The sequence below is a fragment of the Ambystoma mexicanum genome, chromosome 4q (genome assembly GCF_040938575.1).
Source record: "Ambystoma mexicanum isolate Mex_15411 chromosome 4q, UKY_AmexF1_1, whole genome shotgun sequence".
Taxonomy (NCBI): domain Eukaryota; kingdom Metazoa; phylum Chordata; class Amphibia; order Caudata; family Ambystomatidae; genus Ambystoma; species Ambystoma mexicanum.
In genome coordinates this window covers 476,463,938-476,480,516 of record NC_090928.1, presented here as the reverse complement: position 1 = coordinate 476,480,516, position 16,579 = coordinate 476,463,938, and the positions used below count along the sequence as shown (strand labels likewise).

The 16,579-nt window shown below is 47.8% G+C and overlaps 1 protein-coding gene across 6 annotated transcripts in view; it reads left to right on the top strand.

Annotated features, from left to right (window-relative positions):
* Positions 1-16,579, top strand: part of VRK2 (VRK serine/threonine kinase 2) — a 711,103-nt gene that overhangs the window by 556,621 nt on the left and 137,903 nt on the right. The gene's annotated exons all lie outside the window — the stretch shown is intronic.

Genomic DNA, 16,579 nt, shown 5'->3' with positions numbered 1-16,579 from the left:
TCCCTTAGAAAATACCAGTATAGTACTGACACGTGGAAGAGGGCTATAGAGTAATACCATTTCTCAAATCAAATATGTACCATTAATAGGGTCACAAAAAGTCAGGCAATTGAGTCGGATACCTCGCTCCTGCAACCTAGTAGTGACTGGCAGCTGCATAAAAGCAAAAACCCCCCAGCACAAAGAGAGCACATTGGGAGAGGAGCAGAATGGAAGCCAAGCCTGGATGTCGTGGAGCGGAAAGAAGCCGGAATGCCAAGACGCTGTGGAGAAGCAGAGTGCAGTTGTCTCCGGGAGTGTGGCGAGAGAATTGAGTCTCCAGAGAGCCAGCAGCAGTGCTAAGAAGTTGCCGTGCGGCCATGCAGCACCTTACTGGTAGCTTCAGAGTGCTCGTCCCCCTGGGTGGAGAAGCAACCCAGGAGTGCCTAAAGACAGAAACTGTGGGAGCAAAGAAGCAGCAAGATCCCACAGACCGATCAGTGAGTTTCATGTGTTGAGAAACCTGGTGCGTGAGTGAATGCAAGTGAATGGATACAATGTAGTAGAGTGGTCGCGTGCAGTTGGCACGTTGTCAAAAGTCTTTGAACTATGGCGAGAAGCCTTAACAAGAGGACAATCTGGTGTAGAACTGAATAATGACCTGAAAGCTAAAGTGAGTGAAACATTATATCAGTGTGATCGCATACAACGAAAGACACGTGTTGGAAGGACTCTGAATAATTGAAAAACCTTTGCAAGTTGCAAGTACGAATAATGTGCACCAGAAAAGGGGAGCAAAATTAAATATGAGCCAAATGAAGTGTGAGCAAAATAAGAAAAAGTCATATACACTAAAGAAAGATTAAAACTTGAGCAAAACACAATGAAGAGAGCTTGGGAACCTAAGGGCATATGGCTTTGTGACCTGTAATGGGTGAACTGTGCGGTCTGTCTACTGCGCCTAGACCAGAGGGCCCCAACCAACAAGGAAAGTAATCAAGGAGACCAAGAAATCTGCTGTTTAAAAATTGTGAACTATTCAAAGTGCTTTGAACTTTGGGAAAGGGAATCCAGAGCTCCTGTCAAATAAAGTGAGACTGTTGAATACTGCGACAAGTCATTTTGAACTTTGAGAAGGAGAACCCAGAGCCCTGTTGAATACTGGAGAACAGTTGTTGAACCTTGTGAGTCAAAGTACTTAAAGTTTGGGGAAGGGAACCCAGGGCAACCTTTTTAAAAACATGTTTTATGGTTTCAACATAAGCATACAGTGCAACGCCAAGCATGCCTCATTACACATCACTACGTTTTGTCTATTCTCCCGCCACCCCCCTCCCCCGTCCCGAGCCTACCCCATATTTCAGCCTATATTAACCGCTTACAGTGGGCGTCACCACATTCTCCTCACCTGAGGAGTTATCTTCCTCTGAGTTACCCTGGCCCGACTCAGACAGAGTTGTTACCAAGTGTTTCCAGGCTACCAGCGTATCCTCTTCTTCTTCCCCGCCCCTGTTTGTGGCTTCGTGCCATACCGTAGTTTCAGCATTTGCCCATTTCAGGAGATCGTGCCACCAGGCTTCCGCTCTCGGCCTTCTGCTTGCCTTCCAGCTCAGTGTATATACTTGCTAAACGCAGAACAGCAATAAGTCTTTAAGCTTGCTCACATGCTTGAGTTTGCTCGGCCTTCGGAACCCTCCCAACATTCCTGCCCACAGGGAATCTGTATCCAAAATGATATCCTTTTCTGCCAATAGGTGAGCCATCGCCCTCCAGAATCCCCTTATTTCCGGGCATGCCCAGAACATGTGCATCATTCCCGCATTCACCTCCCCGCATTTAGGACACATCTGTGTTCCAGCGTTTTTAAACTTGGCTATCATTATAGGGGTCATGTATGCTCTGTGGGCAACGAACAACTGAATCTGTTGCAGCCTCACATTTCTGGATACTTTTTTGTGTAACCCTTGCACTCTGATCCCCATCCTGTCTCCCATTGCTGCCCCCCCCTTCCTCCCAATCTCGTCTAGTCTTGAACACCTCTTTCCCGACCTTGGACCTCAACAGCTCGTATATCCGAGAAACTTCATGGCCCCCTTCGGACACATCACAAAAGGTTTCTACAACCACATATGGGCCAGATATATTCTCCCTGGTGTACCCCTGTATCCTCCATTAATGTTGTAAACTCTATCACTTTCCCGTCTTTCCATACATCACCCAAGGTTGCTATGCCTTTCGTTTCCTGATTATCACTCTCATCTGTTCATCTGTCCCGACTACTGCCACTAGTGGCATTTGTGGAGAGCACGGGGTAGGGTTCTCCATCACCTGGCAAGCTCTCTGCCATATCTCCTGGCCTACGTTCAGCAATCTTGTCCCCTCTCCCCGCTGTTGCTTCGACAGCCACATACACTCGTTCAAAAAGTATGGGGCGCACTCTGCCCTAAGCAGTCTAGACTTGGGTGTGGGGTCATCTGCCAGCCAGCGCGCCACATACTGGAGCTGGCTGGCCAAGTAATACAATTAAAAGTTGGGCAATCGAATGCCCTCTTGTTCATACGGGTTTTGCAGTTTCCATAACACAATTCTGTTCCTTAAATTACGCCATATGAACCCCCTACATATACTCTGTATTCTACTAAAGAAATGCTTGGGTATCATATACGGAATGTTTGCAAAATAGTGTAATAGCATGGGCAATACCACCATCTTCAGCAGCGCCATGCTCCCCATCATGGTTAGAGGTTCTTTGGCCCAAAACGTCATACTATTTTCTATTTTAGACATTGCCTTCATCATATTCTGCCTGTACTCAACCTCGACAGTATGGTATATGTCTATCCCTAAGTATCTGAACGTTTCTGCAACAGAGGCAGTGTATGTTGAGGCATCCCTACGTGTATCCCTAGAGGGAATATACTAGATTTTCTGGGGTTGACTGTTATACCAGATATCATTGCATACCGCTCCATAACCTCTAAAATATACTGTAGATTCTCTTTGGGGTATTTCAGATACAGCAACATATGATCTGCATACATCGATATTAAATGTTGCCCTCCTTTGGTGCCAATCCCAACCTCACTGTATTGCTGTCTCAAGTATGCCGCCAGGGGTTGTAACGCTAAAATAAACAGCATCTGGGACCACGGGCAACCCTGTCTAATGCCTCTGCTTAATTGCCATTGTTCAGATGTAGTCTGCCCCATTTTAACTCAAGCCAGTGGTTTACCATGTAGCAACTGGACCCACTTAAGATACCCGGGCCCAACCCTGTATTCCTTCAGGACAGCCAGGAGCCAGGGCCACTTGACAAGGCTTTCACCGCATTCAGCAAAACTATCGCCATCACCTGGGAGCTTCCTTCAGTCTGATCTATTACATGGTGGAGCCTTCTAAGGTTGTCTGATATACACCTGCCCAGGACATACCCTGTAGGATCAAGATGGATGAGTTTGTTGATGACGGGCCTCAACCTATTCGCCATTACCGCTGTAAGTATTTTGCTGTCCTGATTGAGCATCGAGAGCGGTCTATATGACCCGCAATCCGTGTCTGGTTTGTTGGGTTTAAGTAACAGGATGATTATTACTTCCCTAAAGGATACAGGTAACATACTAATATTAAACGCTTCATTTAGCATTGCTAACATCGGAGGGAGCAATTCCGTCTTGTATGCTTTATAAAACTCGCTCGGTAGGCCATCAGCGCCTGGGGCTTTGTTGGTGGGTAGTGTCTTAATCACATATTCTCGTTCGTCTAAAGTCACCAGAGCCTCTAGGCTCTCCCTGTCTGCCGCACAAAGCTTGGGCAGAGTAATCTCTGATAACGCCCCCAGCATGTCTACTTCTTCCTCCCCATTAATATCTGCATGCAGTCCCCTATAATATTCCAAAAAACATTCATTCACACCGTCCTGTGTATCCCACATCTGGCCATCTGCACCTTTCATTTCTCTAATTGTTTGTTTGGGGGCCTCGCTTTTGTACAACCACGCTAGTAACCTTCCCGGTTTATCCCACTCCGAATGTTGCCTTTCCACATATTTCCTGTAATTTAAGTTGCATAGTCTCTCCCATCGCGCCCTACATGCCTGCTGTAACTGGCCAATGGCTTCACCCTCCATAGGGTAATCCATATCCCCCTGCATTTTCATTTCCAGCTCACTCTCCACCTTGCGTAATTCTCGCATTATACAGCCTTGTAACCCTATTGATTTTTTTATCGCTGTTCCCCTAACTACCACCTTAAATGCCTCCCATAGCATCCCGGTTGACTTTACACTGCCAGTATTAAGTACTCCTGTATGTCTTTTCTTATATCATTTCTAAACACAGTGTCTTGGCTCTAAGTTTCCATGTCGGGATCCTCGCCGTAGGGGGTGAGATTTGCCACATCACTATCAGTGGTGCATGGTCCGATAGGACTATAGCCTTGTATTCTGCCGGTGTCACTGCTTCCAATAGCTCTGGTCTGACAAAGATGTAATGTAATTTGGTGCGTAGGTTTTGTGGGGAGGAATCGTGTGAATACCCTCTAACATGTGGGTGGTGCATTTGCCACACATCTTCCAATCTAAAGTCCTTTAACAGGGTAATCAAGGCCTTCACTGCTGGAGCTGGTCTATCCATTTTCTCATCAGATCTGTCTAACCTTGGGTCTAGGGTACAGTTGAAGTCACCACCCCATATAACTGCTCCATCCATATATGGGCTAAGTACAGGTTCCTGAAGTATACTGTAGTGTCATGATTCGGGGCATAAACATTTATAATGTTCAATTCTCTATTTTGCACCATCCCTGTAATCAGTACCATCCTCCCATCCTTATCTATGGTGGACTGTAATAGCTCAAATGGGACATGTAGTGCTAGCCATGTGAGGACCCCTCTGGCGTATGTCTAGTAGGTTGTCCCTAGGGCCACCCCTTTCCATTTTGTCATTACTACCTCCTGCTTTTCCTTATACAGATGAGTTTCTTGAATTAGTGCAATGTATATCTTCAATCTCCTCAGGTACATCATTTCTTTGTTCCATTTAATATAAGAATTCAGTCCCCTCACGTTCCAGGACATTATCCTCAGGACATTAACTTCCCAACTTCCCCCCTAACCACCCACCCTTCCCCAACTGTTGGCCAGCTCCATCCCTGGATCTCAGGCTACCCTGCATCTAGTCCTAGCCCAGTCTCGCCGGAACTTGGAATGCCACAGGGGAGGATCCCTCTATTGGTGTCACAACTAAACTAACTACGGGGGGTAAGAACACTTCCCTCTATGTCTGCCGCATAACTGCCTCAATATAATACGCACAAGCCGCACTATGCCAATATCACTCATCTTAGTTCAAATTCAATCTCAGAGGCCCTTAACACATTTATATACAGTGTTCCACATCTACACTCTCTACCCGGGTATGATGAGCTCAGAGGATTATGCTACAGCTCCACTTCCATGTTAGTAATGTAACCACCAACTAGCCAACTATATTAGTTTATATTGCGGTACGGGAGGAAAACAGGTTCACTTATCCTGTCCGCTCTGGGTATGGTCCTCCGCTCCTTCCGGGCAACCCAGCGTGCCCAGCCAGCTTGCCGCCTCCTCAGGCGTCTGAGAGAAAAATGCCTTGTTTTTGTGAGGACTTTCAGTTTTGCAGGGTACACCAGCATGTACTTAAAGCCGGATTCCCTCAGCCGTCTCTTAACCGCCACTTAGTGAAGACGTTGTCTTTGTACCCACAAGGTGTAGTCTGGATACGCTGTAACAGCAGCTGATGCCCTAGTTATCGTCCCTCCTTTGCTAAAATGTTCAAGGATCTTCTCCCTGTCTTTGTAGTTTAGTACCTTGGCGATGATCGCCCAAGGGGGGGCGCCCGGCCGGTGTTTCCTAGCTTGGGCTCTGTTTGCTCTTTCTACTGTGAACCCTTGGGTGAGTTCTCCAGCGCCTATCTCTTGTATCAGCATGTTTTCCACGTAGTTCGTCGGGTCCATACCTTCTTCTCCTTCAGGTAGCCCCACCACCCATATGTTATTGTGTCGTGCCTGCCCTCCTGCCTCCTCCGCTCGGCCTTCCAAGTTGCGCACCTGTTGTTGTAATATTGCGTTAGCCGCGCTGACATCGATATAAATCTTCACTTTGCTTTCCAGACCGCTCGTGCGCTCCGCCAACGCTCTCACATCTTGTCTCAGGAGGTTGACGTCCACACTGACCGCATCAATTTTGAATTCCACTGAGGTTTTAAATTCCGTCATGGCTGCGTCGAGCTTGATCTCCCACATGGATTTCAGGTCAGCTACGGCTTCCAGGATTTGTTGATCGCTGTGCAATGGCGTGGTTGTACCTCGTCTATCTCCCCCAGCCTGCGTGGGCATCTACAGCGACTGGGATGGTTTAGTGAAGATGTCCAGCATGGGTTGTTTCCCTTTACTCTTGTTGATCTTGGATGCCATCCCTATTTCAGTATTGAGCACGGTGCACCGCTCTTGGAGAGTCTTTATCAGGTAATGAGGGCAGCCACAGGCAGCCCGTGCCCTGTGCGTTTTGTGTTTCCTGCCGTGCCCCTTACTTGTTCAGCGCCCCCTCCTGTTATGGGGTATGGTGTGCTGTCTGCTCTTCACTGGTACCTGCACTGTGTGTAGCCAGTATCGCTGTGGTGCAGTACAAAGTCTTGTTTGTTCCAATTCTCATCTGTGGTAATGGTATTGTTTCTCATTTGTCTAGTTCCTTCCTTCATCGGCTGTTATCATGACTGACCATATGCTGTGTTTCCACTCTCACTGCCAACTGTCTTGTTGGCGCTGCCTTCTCACGTGTGGCCTTCCGGTAGCGCTCACAATGTCTCCCCCCCAGCCTTCACTGGATCATTCTCTGCTGTGTCCTGGCAGTTGTATAGAGATTGTGTGCCGTCGGTCTCACTGCACAGCTATTTCCCACTTTTAGAACCGTGTTGGCTCCATGTACTGGAGGGCTCAGCTAGAAGGGGTCAGGGTATGTTGCCCCGTGTTGTGTGCGCTCTGGAGTTGGAGCTACACTTATGGTGCTCCCTTCCTTGACCAACAACACTCCCGGGGACCGTTCTGGGGGTCTGGGGTGTCGCTTGCCGCCTCCAATTCACCTCAGAGGTGACCTCTCTACAATTCTGTGCAGGGCACTGCGGGCCACACAGGGTTCTGTGCTGCATATATAGTCCTAATTCGTGTCACACGGCTTTTCGCAGGGTTATTGCAGTGGACTCTGTATTACATCAGTCCAATCCTCCTTTAATCCCTTTTGGATGCGTCTGCATCGGATACGTTCCATTCTCTTCAAGTGTTGTTGCGTCTCAGCGGTCCGATAAAAATTCCGCTTGCATATTATTATATCCTTTGTTACCGTCTGTGTGTTCCATACAGTGATCCTCTACGCCGTGTGTGCGTAGCGTTCGCTGCCGGCAGCTGCAACAATGTGCTCCACTCTGGTCATGTAGCCACAATACACTTCATGGAAACAATGTTCACGTTATGATCCACGTGACTTTTCGGTTCATCACAGTATCTAGATATAACTGGAGGCGCTACGCTACAGAGTATACACCAGTTTCTGAATGCAGGCCCACTGCACAGAACTGAGTGTCGATTATTTGTCAACAGCGTGCCTCCCATCTGCAGCCTAGCCCGGGGAAGGGGCATCTGCTGTAACCGCTCTCCCTGCGAGGCAGATCGCTTAGGGTCTGGCACCCACTGGCCGTCTTCAGGACCGCCTCCTTGCAGGCTCTGCTCCCAGCTTCCACCACCAGGAAGGCAGTATGACACTGAGAGAGTCCGCTTCCTTTCCCCATCTCTGCTGCCTTCCCTGAACTCAAGTCTGCTTTTAACTTATCCATATGTCACGGGCACACTAGTTCCATAGCTCCGCATCCAATCTCTTTGTTTGTTGCAGCTTTTGCCACTCGTCCATGATCGGTTGCACACTTTCCAGGCATTTTTCCTCCTTCATCCTTATGGCAATCTGTTCATGCCGCTCTCCAAGCCTGCAGCATAACTTCATGAAGCACCTCATTCAATTAAATCTGCCATTGGCATCTTTTAGTAGGGCTTCTGCACGGATCAATCCAGGATCTGCAGGAGCTTATCAGGAAACACGTCCTATCTCATGGCTTTGTAGCCATGCCCCCCAACCCTGGGCAACCGTGGGGAACTTTCTGAACTAATATGCTTTGAACTTGGAGAGAAGCATGTTGACCTTTATGAATCAGAGTGTTTTAAAGCTTGGGGAAGGGAACCCTGAGAAACCTTGCTGAACTCTGTGAACTAATATGTTTTGAACTTTGAGAAGGGAGCCAGAGAAGAACTCCAGCAGAATTCTGCTTTTGCATTTTACTTTTGAACACTATCTTTATTGATCAAGAAGCTCCCTACAATGTGCTTAGTTAGATATGAGGGCAAGCATAGGTTTTGACACAGACAGACTTTTGTTTTGGACTTACTGATTTAGACTTTCCGTCAGTTGAGGGATATGCCAAAGTAGAGATAGGGCAAGCTAGGCTTTACACCATCCTGACCTTAAATAAAGAAGTTTACTGTTTAAATTAAATCCTAAATATTGTTGTCTGTGACATGTCTTGAAACCATGCGTGTCTCACACCAAGCAAAACTGTAGGCTCCAGCTCTAGGCCCCTGTAGCAAACAAACACCCATTGCTGTGATTGAAAGTAAGGGCATCACAGTTCATTAGTACAACTGTTGGACACAGTTGTATCTTAAAGTACAAGTTGAACAGGACATCAACATTTACATGTCTTGTCATTTGCAAAAATTGAAACAACCAAATAGTGCTGAATGGAAAACTTTGAATCAATCATTGTTTGGGAAGCTCTGTGCAGCTTTTCATTAGATCTTTTTGATTTTCAGTGGTTTCGCCCCATAATTTATATAGTGGACTATTTGTTTGTGGCAATTTGATTGCCAGAGCATGAGATACATGCACTGGCGAGGCGGTTGGAAGGGGTAAGGGGTATTGGGCGGATCACCCTATTATAAGAAAGATTCCTCGTATGGCAACAGTGAAATTGACACAACCAAATAGTCCACTATAACAATTGTGGGGTTGAAACCACCTAGAACCCATCTTATATAGTTCGTCTGTGCCACTAATAAAGCAGAAAATTGATGCAAATCAGTCCACATCAAAATGCTATGTCACATCACTTCTGGACAGGGCCTACCTGAAGCGTGTCAAAATAGTTATTGCTCCCGACTTGATAACATACTATCCCACCCCACACCCACTACAGAATTGTCTGACAGCATTCTTAGCATTCACTTTATCACCCAAATAGTTTGAAATGAAAAGTAATTGCACCTTGATGTAAAATAATTTAAATGTATAGTGGCGGCAGATGCAATATGGCGAACTGATAGATCTGACCCACAGAGCTTGTGAAGTAACCTATATATAATGCATACCGAGTTTGAGAAACACAGTGGAAAGCACTGGAGAGAGTTGAAGATGCAGTACAGACGTGGTGGGATGCAGCAGTAGAACCTGCAATGGCAACATGTGCTAATGATCAGCATCCCTGTGCCCGATGCCCTTATCTCTGGGCATGGTGTATATGAAGGATCAAACAGGTGGTTATATAAGCCTCCCCGAACAGCCTGAGGCTGGAAAAATATCCACGCGTGATACTTATGGAGGCAGGAAAGTAATGGTGGAACCCTAGTATGGGGTGGAAGCTCATTGAGAGCCGGGGAACTGGGTTGCCTGACCCTAACATTGTGTCTGAGTGAACACAATGGTGCCCGAAAATCCATTTAAACTGCAATACCTGGCCACTCAATTGTGGGGGCTATTCCTTTTGCTACCAATTTGCTGGTAGCTGTGGGTGAAGTTGTTTTTCTTCAACCAGACAGAGAAATGTGGTTTTGAAAACTCCCTAACTCCATGGCCTTGTGTGGGGAGATACGCATGCTGTAAAAGAAAAACAAAACAATGTTGAATATCATACCACAATACCAAAACAGAAAAAAAGGTTCTCTTTTTGGATGCAGTGGTGTATCACTTGAAGTAATTCTGGCAGTTTTCAAATCCGACTGGATCGTGGACTCGTACATCCTATTTTGCGCCATGCTGCTAAGTGATTAAAATAGTGCCATGAAAGCAAAATAGTGCTGCGTCCTATACTGGACTCGAGATGCACCTAATGCACATGGCCTCTGAGACTGACGAACGGGACAACTAGTGGTATTAAAACAGCTGAAGTCAACCACACCTCAAACCGAAGAGACATAGTCCCTCCGGTGGCCTTGCTGCTGAAATTCTTACCAGGTCACTATCCTGGGGCAGTTTTCTGCAACTGTGAGCAGATAGTAGATCCACCAAAATGAGTACATCCGAGCTGGACACAGTACATAAGCAGTGTTTATTTTATTCATTTCTATTTATTTAATAGTTTTTTTATAATGCGCCTAATACCATACCTGAATTTGGTTTCTACGCACGGATCCGGGATTCAAACCTCTGTTGCTCTATGTGTTCTTGCTTCCAAAACCAGCGCGTTGCCCCTATGCTAGCCTCTGTTCTCTTTGAGGTTGTATTACACGATGGCAAACCTGGGTGCTTGTCTATCATTAAGGCCTCGCAGCATATTGCTGGGCCTTGATGACCCAGGAGACCGAGGTTGCAACCAAATGAGAATTTACTTGGTCAGGTAATTTCCCCTCCTCCTACTCTACGTTGACACCCAGAGGATGAACTTATTAATTATTTTTTTAATGTATTTATGGATTTTGTATAAACAGCAATGATAGGACTAAAAACAGAATAACAATACAAATAGTTTGTATTACCAGTTCATTGGGATCAAGCCACAAGCGTCCCAATTCATCATAAATAGAACTTTATGGTATCATGTCCGAAAGGCCCTCTCTCCAAGCTACATAATAACACCCTTTATCTCTTCACCCTCTACTTTCTAGAATATTTTCTGGCCTGCTACATATGTGTCTGGTGAAAGGTCTCTAAAGAGAAAGCCCATGCATTCATGTCCCTTTCTCTTACTCCACTCGTCCTCTGCTCCCCCAGTACAACATCCTCCATTGCTACCCATTTAGTAATTGTCTACACCATTCTTTAAACTGGGGAAGGGTTTTCCATATCCCAGTCTGAGCTATCAATGTTTTGAAAAGCAGTAGTGCCAGCGAGATGCTCTTACCCATCATTTGTCCATTCTTCCTGCAAGGAATGATGCCAAAGATTAAAATCTTTAAGGTCAATAAACCTTGCCATCTGGTTTCCTGAATATCCTGAAAATAGCCTGCTATTCCGGCATTCTGTGAAGAGGAAACCATCCTTGTGGAGTGACTAGTAACTGGAGAGCACTTGGGCAAGAAACGGACTCCAAAATCAAACCCGCCGGCAAGATATAGCCTGCGGAAGAAACCAGCGTGTTGTCGGGGCGGGAATGCCAAGATGGCCGCGGTCTGAAGCGTGACCTCCGAGAACGAACGTAGGAACCCAGGCGAGCCACAGAAAACCAACCGAGGGTATACACAGAGACATCTGGGACACAGCGAACAAGAAGGGGCTGCCTGCCCACTGAGGTGATCCGACTGGTGCAGAGGCGCTGGTATACAACGCTCCGCTACACGTGTAGAGGCAAGTCTGCCTACCTCCCTGCCCTACACAGAGCCCAACCAGCCTGGAGTGGGATCCCAGCGGAACGATCGCTGCCTACAGCAGCGCCCCAGAAAGCTAGCTGACGACCACCAGAGCCTGCCCGGGGGCTGCGCAAGGGTGAGACCTACCAGCGGGCTCCGGGGACAGTGGAGGGCACACGTGGGTCAGGCGACCCCAAGCAAGCGGTACCCAGCGAAGTGTCCCCACCGCGGTCTGGAGCGGAACCCAGAAGAACGAACACCCGTGTAGCGGCACTCTGGACACCGAGCCATAGGCCACTGGCCTTGCCGCCTGGAGAGCCCGCGCGGAGACCACACACACGCAAGGCAACCCCAAGCAAGCGATACCCAGCGGAGAGTCCCCACCTACCAAAGAGGAAGCAGCCCCTGGCCTGGGCTCACGGCGGACAGAGGTGCGGGCAGCTCCATAGACAGACCCATCGGGCCTCTCCCGACGTTGGAGGCCCAAAGAAGTGAGGGGGTGCAGCGGCTACAACGGTGGGAACCCGGTAAGTGGACTCATGATAAAGTTACAAAGCCTAGATAGGCAATAACAATCCCAAGGAGCTAAACACCACGTAAATATACGCCCTACAAGCAGCTGTAGAGTTAATCACACGGCGGGAACGCAATTAGCCGTAGCACAGCCAAAAGACACTTGCAGGTGCAAAATAGTGGTCAGAACAGGAGCTGGGTCGCCCCAATCAAGCGACCAGCGGCAGGGCGGTGGCTGCGTGTACGCCACTGGTGATCAAGCGCCACTGCACCTTCGATATCCTGACCCAACCCACACCCACACGTAACAGAGAGAGGCGAGAAAGCCACTACCACAAAGAAAACCCTGCCAGGTACACAGAGTACCAAGAATCTCCTGTAAGTGAACCAGCACTGAATCAGCTACAGAGACTTGAGCAACAACCAGGCCTATGAAAGTGCGCAAATCACTCCCCCACAACATCGTGCAGTAGACAACAACACTGACCCCCAAAGGTCATAACCACGCACAGATTATCTAGTGGGGGAGCACCCAGAGTAGTAATATCGGTATACTGTGCCAAAGGGAGGAAGAAGCAGGAACACTGACGGCTAGCCTGGTGCGCTGTATCAACTGGCGATTCAGTAATACCCTGCACGATTTAATCATCCCGCTTACCAAGTGTACCAACGCATAACATGGGCAAGGATAAGGCCAAAAGACTACCCGCCCAGAGTAGAATTGATCAATACATGCTGCCAGTTGCACACATACGAGACAAACTGGTACAAGACAACTCAATGGCTGAAGCAGAGAGCTCAATATTGCTAAAAGATGTTATGTCCGCCATTGCAGACTCTAGGGCCTCCATGAAACAGAAAATGGACGGCATCAGTATGGATGTATCACTCCTCCTACCTGCAAAAATTAACATCACGCACTGGCGAGGCAGACCAACGTATGTCTGGGGCTGAGGGCGGGCTGCGCGAACTATGACAACAGCTGTCCGGTGTGCAATCAAGACTAAAAACAATGGAAGAAAGAGTGGACGAGAGCGAGGGAAGGTTAAGGCGCAACAACGTCCGAATTCTGGGCTTACCAAAAAACACAGAGGGACCAAACATGGAACTGTTTGTGGAACAATGGATCATGGACATGTTCGAACCCAACTCGTTCTCCAAGTTCTTCTCGGTAGAAAGAGCACACCGCATGCCATCTGGACGTCCAGTGCCTGGCGCCTCGCCACACACGGTGATTGCAAAACTCCTAAACTACAGGGACCGGGATGCACTACTCCAACATGCACGTGCAAACGGCACACTGACATATAACGGCTCCAAAATTGCTTTCTTCCCAGACTACACCAGGGAGGTGCAAAACGTCAGGCAATCATTTGACCAGCTTAAAAGGCAGCTGCAAACACTGAAGGTGAAGTATGGCCTTTTATTCCCAGCCCAACTGAAAATCTACCACAAACATACCAGCGTTCATTTTACGGGAAGCAAGGCGATGGGCAGAACAGCATATCGAGGGAGACTGGAAGAATGCAAGGAACAACAGGAGCAGAAACCCCTGTGCCCGGCCAGAACGAGAACCACTACCGGGACAACGACCGCTGTAGGACCAAGAACCACTGCCCCACGAGGAAGCCGAGTGAGTGTTAGAACGAGCAATTAAACGTACAATGGAGGCCCGTAAAACACAAAGAGGCTGAATGCGAGGAAATGACAAGGTACACAACCAAGATGTCCAAGAATAGACAACATCGGCGCACTAGCCAGAGACAAAAGAAAATAAAATCCCCCCAGCCCCGCCCCACCAGAAGCGGACGCTACTCCGGGCCTAAAGCTCCCGAGTAAGGTGAACTTGTTGGGATTAGAAACTGTTATAGATCATTTAAGTATGCTTGCTGACTGACTGCATTCCTGCTCAGCCGTCGGGCAAAGTTCGGGCGACAGATGCTTCAAGTTGGGTGGAGTATAGGGAGGGGGGAGGAGGGTCTTGGGTTCTTTATTATGGTTTTAGTTAATGTTTTGAATGTATATACTTCTATTGAGAAATGGGTCCAAGAGTCAACTCATACATGCTCTGTGAGAGCGCCACGTGCTCTGCCACATTCAGTGCTGTACCCAAATGCATAGAGCACCGCAATGCTAACAGTCCCACATGCCCTACTGAATGGCTACCGCTAACACCGAGAATAGAACCCTGCGTCTCCTAACCTGGAATGTTAATGGGATGAGGGGGGGTATCAAAAGACGACTCATCACACAGCTCCTGAATAGGCACGCACCGGACGTGGCTTTTCTAACAGAAACACATATGGCAGGCACCACATGCAATTTGTTCAAACGCACCAATTACAGGCTGGCAACACACGCTGGTTTCACCACAGACTTCCAGGGAGTACTAATACTAATACACAAAAAACTGCCTTTAACCCTGGTCAGTGTACTACAAGACACAAGCGGGAGATCTGCATATATCACGGGGACACTCTGGAACCAGACCGTTGCAATGGTAGTGGTGTACTCGCCCCCGATGCTGCTAACGGCTTTAATAGAGGATATTATGCCCATAATCCCCAGGGATAATTTAGACCTCATGGTAATTGGTGGAGACTTTAATGAGGTCATGGAGGTGGGGAAGGACCGCTCACACTTACGAGGGAGAAACCCCTCCACTCGAACTAAACTTGCTGTGTTCACGGCCGCATTGGGTTTGCGGGATGTGTGGCGTGACTTGCATCCTGATGCGAGAGAATACTCGTACCATTCTGGATTGCACGCCTCATTATCGCGGCTAGATTACTTTTTTCTCCTGACATTAGATATCCACAAGGCCTCCAAGGCAACCCTGCTACCCCGAGGCATATCAGACCACTCCCCCCTGCTGATCAAACTTAACACATCCAGACCGTGTCCTCCGCCTACATGGCGCCTAAATAATTACTACCTGGACTTCCTGGAAATCGTAGACCAGATACAGCTAGCGACAAAGACATATTTCAAGCTCAATACGGGATCAATAGACGACCCAGGTGTGCTATGGGAAGCATACAAACCGGTACTACGGGGCGAAATCATCTCATGGTCCACCGCGCATAAAAAAAAGACACGAGCTAAAATTATTCGAAGCCGAACAACAAGTCACCCAGGCTGAAACAAACCATCTAACCTTAGACAAGCCTGAAACACATAGGCTGTTAGTGTTAGCTCAAAAACGTCTACAAAACGTGGCACTAGACTGCGCAAAACAAGCCCACAGAACGATGAGGGCAAGAATATACGAGACCGGAGACAAAGCGGCAAAATGCTGGCATGGTTAGAAAAACGAGAGGCTGGAAGTAACCACGCCAGGACGATAAGATCGGAGGGAGCTGACCCACTACTAACCGTCCAGGACATAGCTGAAGGCTTTGCATCCTACTATGCCGAATTATACAAACCCATTGCGATGCTCATTAATGTCTCCATACTGGATGAGAATTGCCCTCCCTACCCTAAGTGAGAACCAGAAGGCCTTGCTAGAGAGAGATAATACGGAGGAGGAGGTAACAGCAGCCATGTCGGAACTGCAAACAGGGAAGACACTGGGCCGAACGGCTTCCCGATCGAGCTGTGGCGGAAACTAGGAACGAATGAGATCAGCCCCACACCTACTTAGCATGTTTTTACAGTCCAAGAGACAGGGATGCCTACCCGCAGACCTGCAGAAAGCCACGATAATAGTAATCCCCAAGGCAAACAAGCCTCCAGATCACTGCAGTTCATACAGACCGATCTCCCTCATCAACAGCGAAACTAAAATATTGGCGAAGATGCTTGCCAACAGATTACAACAAGTTATAACAACACTAACTCACCTTTACCAGTGTGGGTTCATGCCTCAACGATCCACCTGTATGAATGTACATAGATTACATGCAGTGATGGAGCATGCACACAACATACAGGGTCCCTCAGCCCTATTAGCAATAGACTTTGAAAAGGCCTTTGATTCAGTATACTGGGAGGCAATCTGGGAAATAATGAACCCCATGGGGTTTGGTCCGCAATACATTGAGGCGCAAATTAGAGTGAATGGATGGGCCTTGAGACCTTCAAGAACTTCACTAGTGTAGAATCGCCTTCATTGGGCAGATGGACGGGAGGACAGGGTCTCCTTATATGCAGATGATCTATTACTCTACCTGGGGGATCCGAATGCCTCCTGCCCCACGGTAACAGGCCTGCTGGACAGACACAGAGCCATTAGCGGGCTACGAGTGAACTGGTCTAAATTAATACTGTTTCCATTAGGCAATACTGAACTTGTAACACCGGATAACTGCCCATTTCAAATCGTAACAGACCAGTTCAGGTACCTGGGTATACAAATAACTAATGACCTGAAAGACTATGTGGTTAACAACTTCCACCCGATCACAAACAGATTCACAGAGGACGTCTGGCATTGGGCCTCTCTCCCACT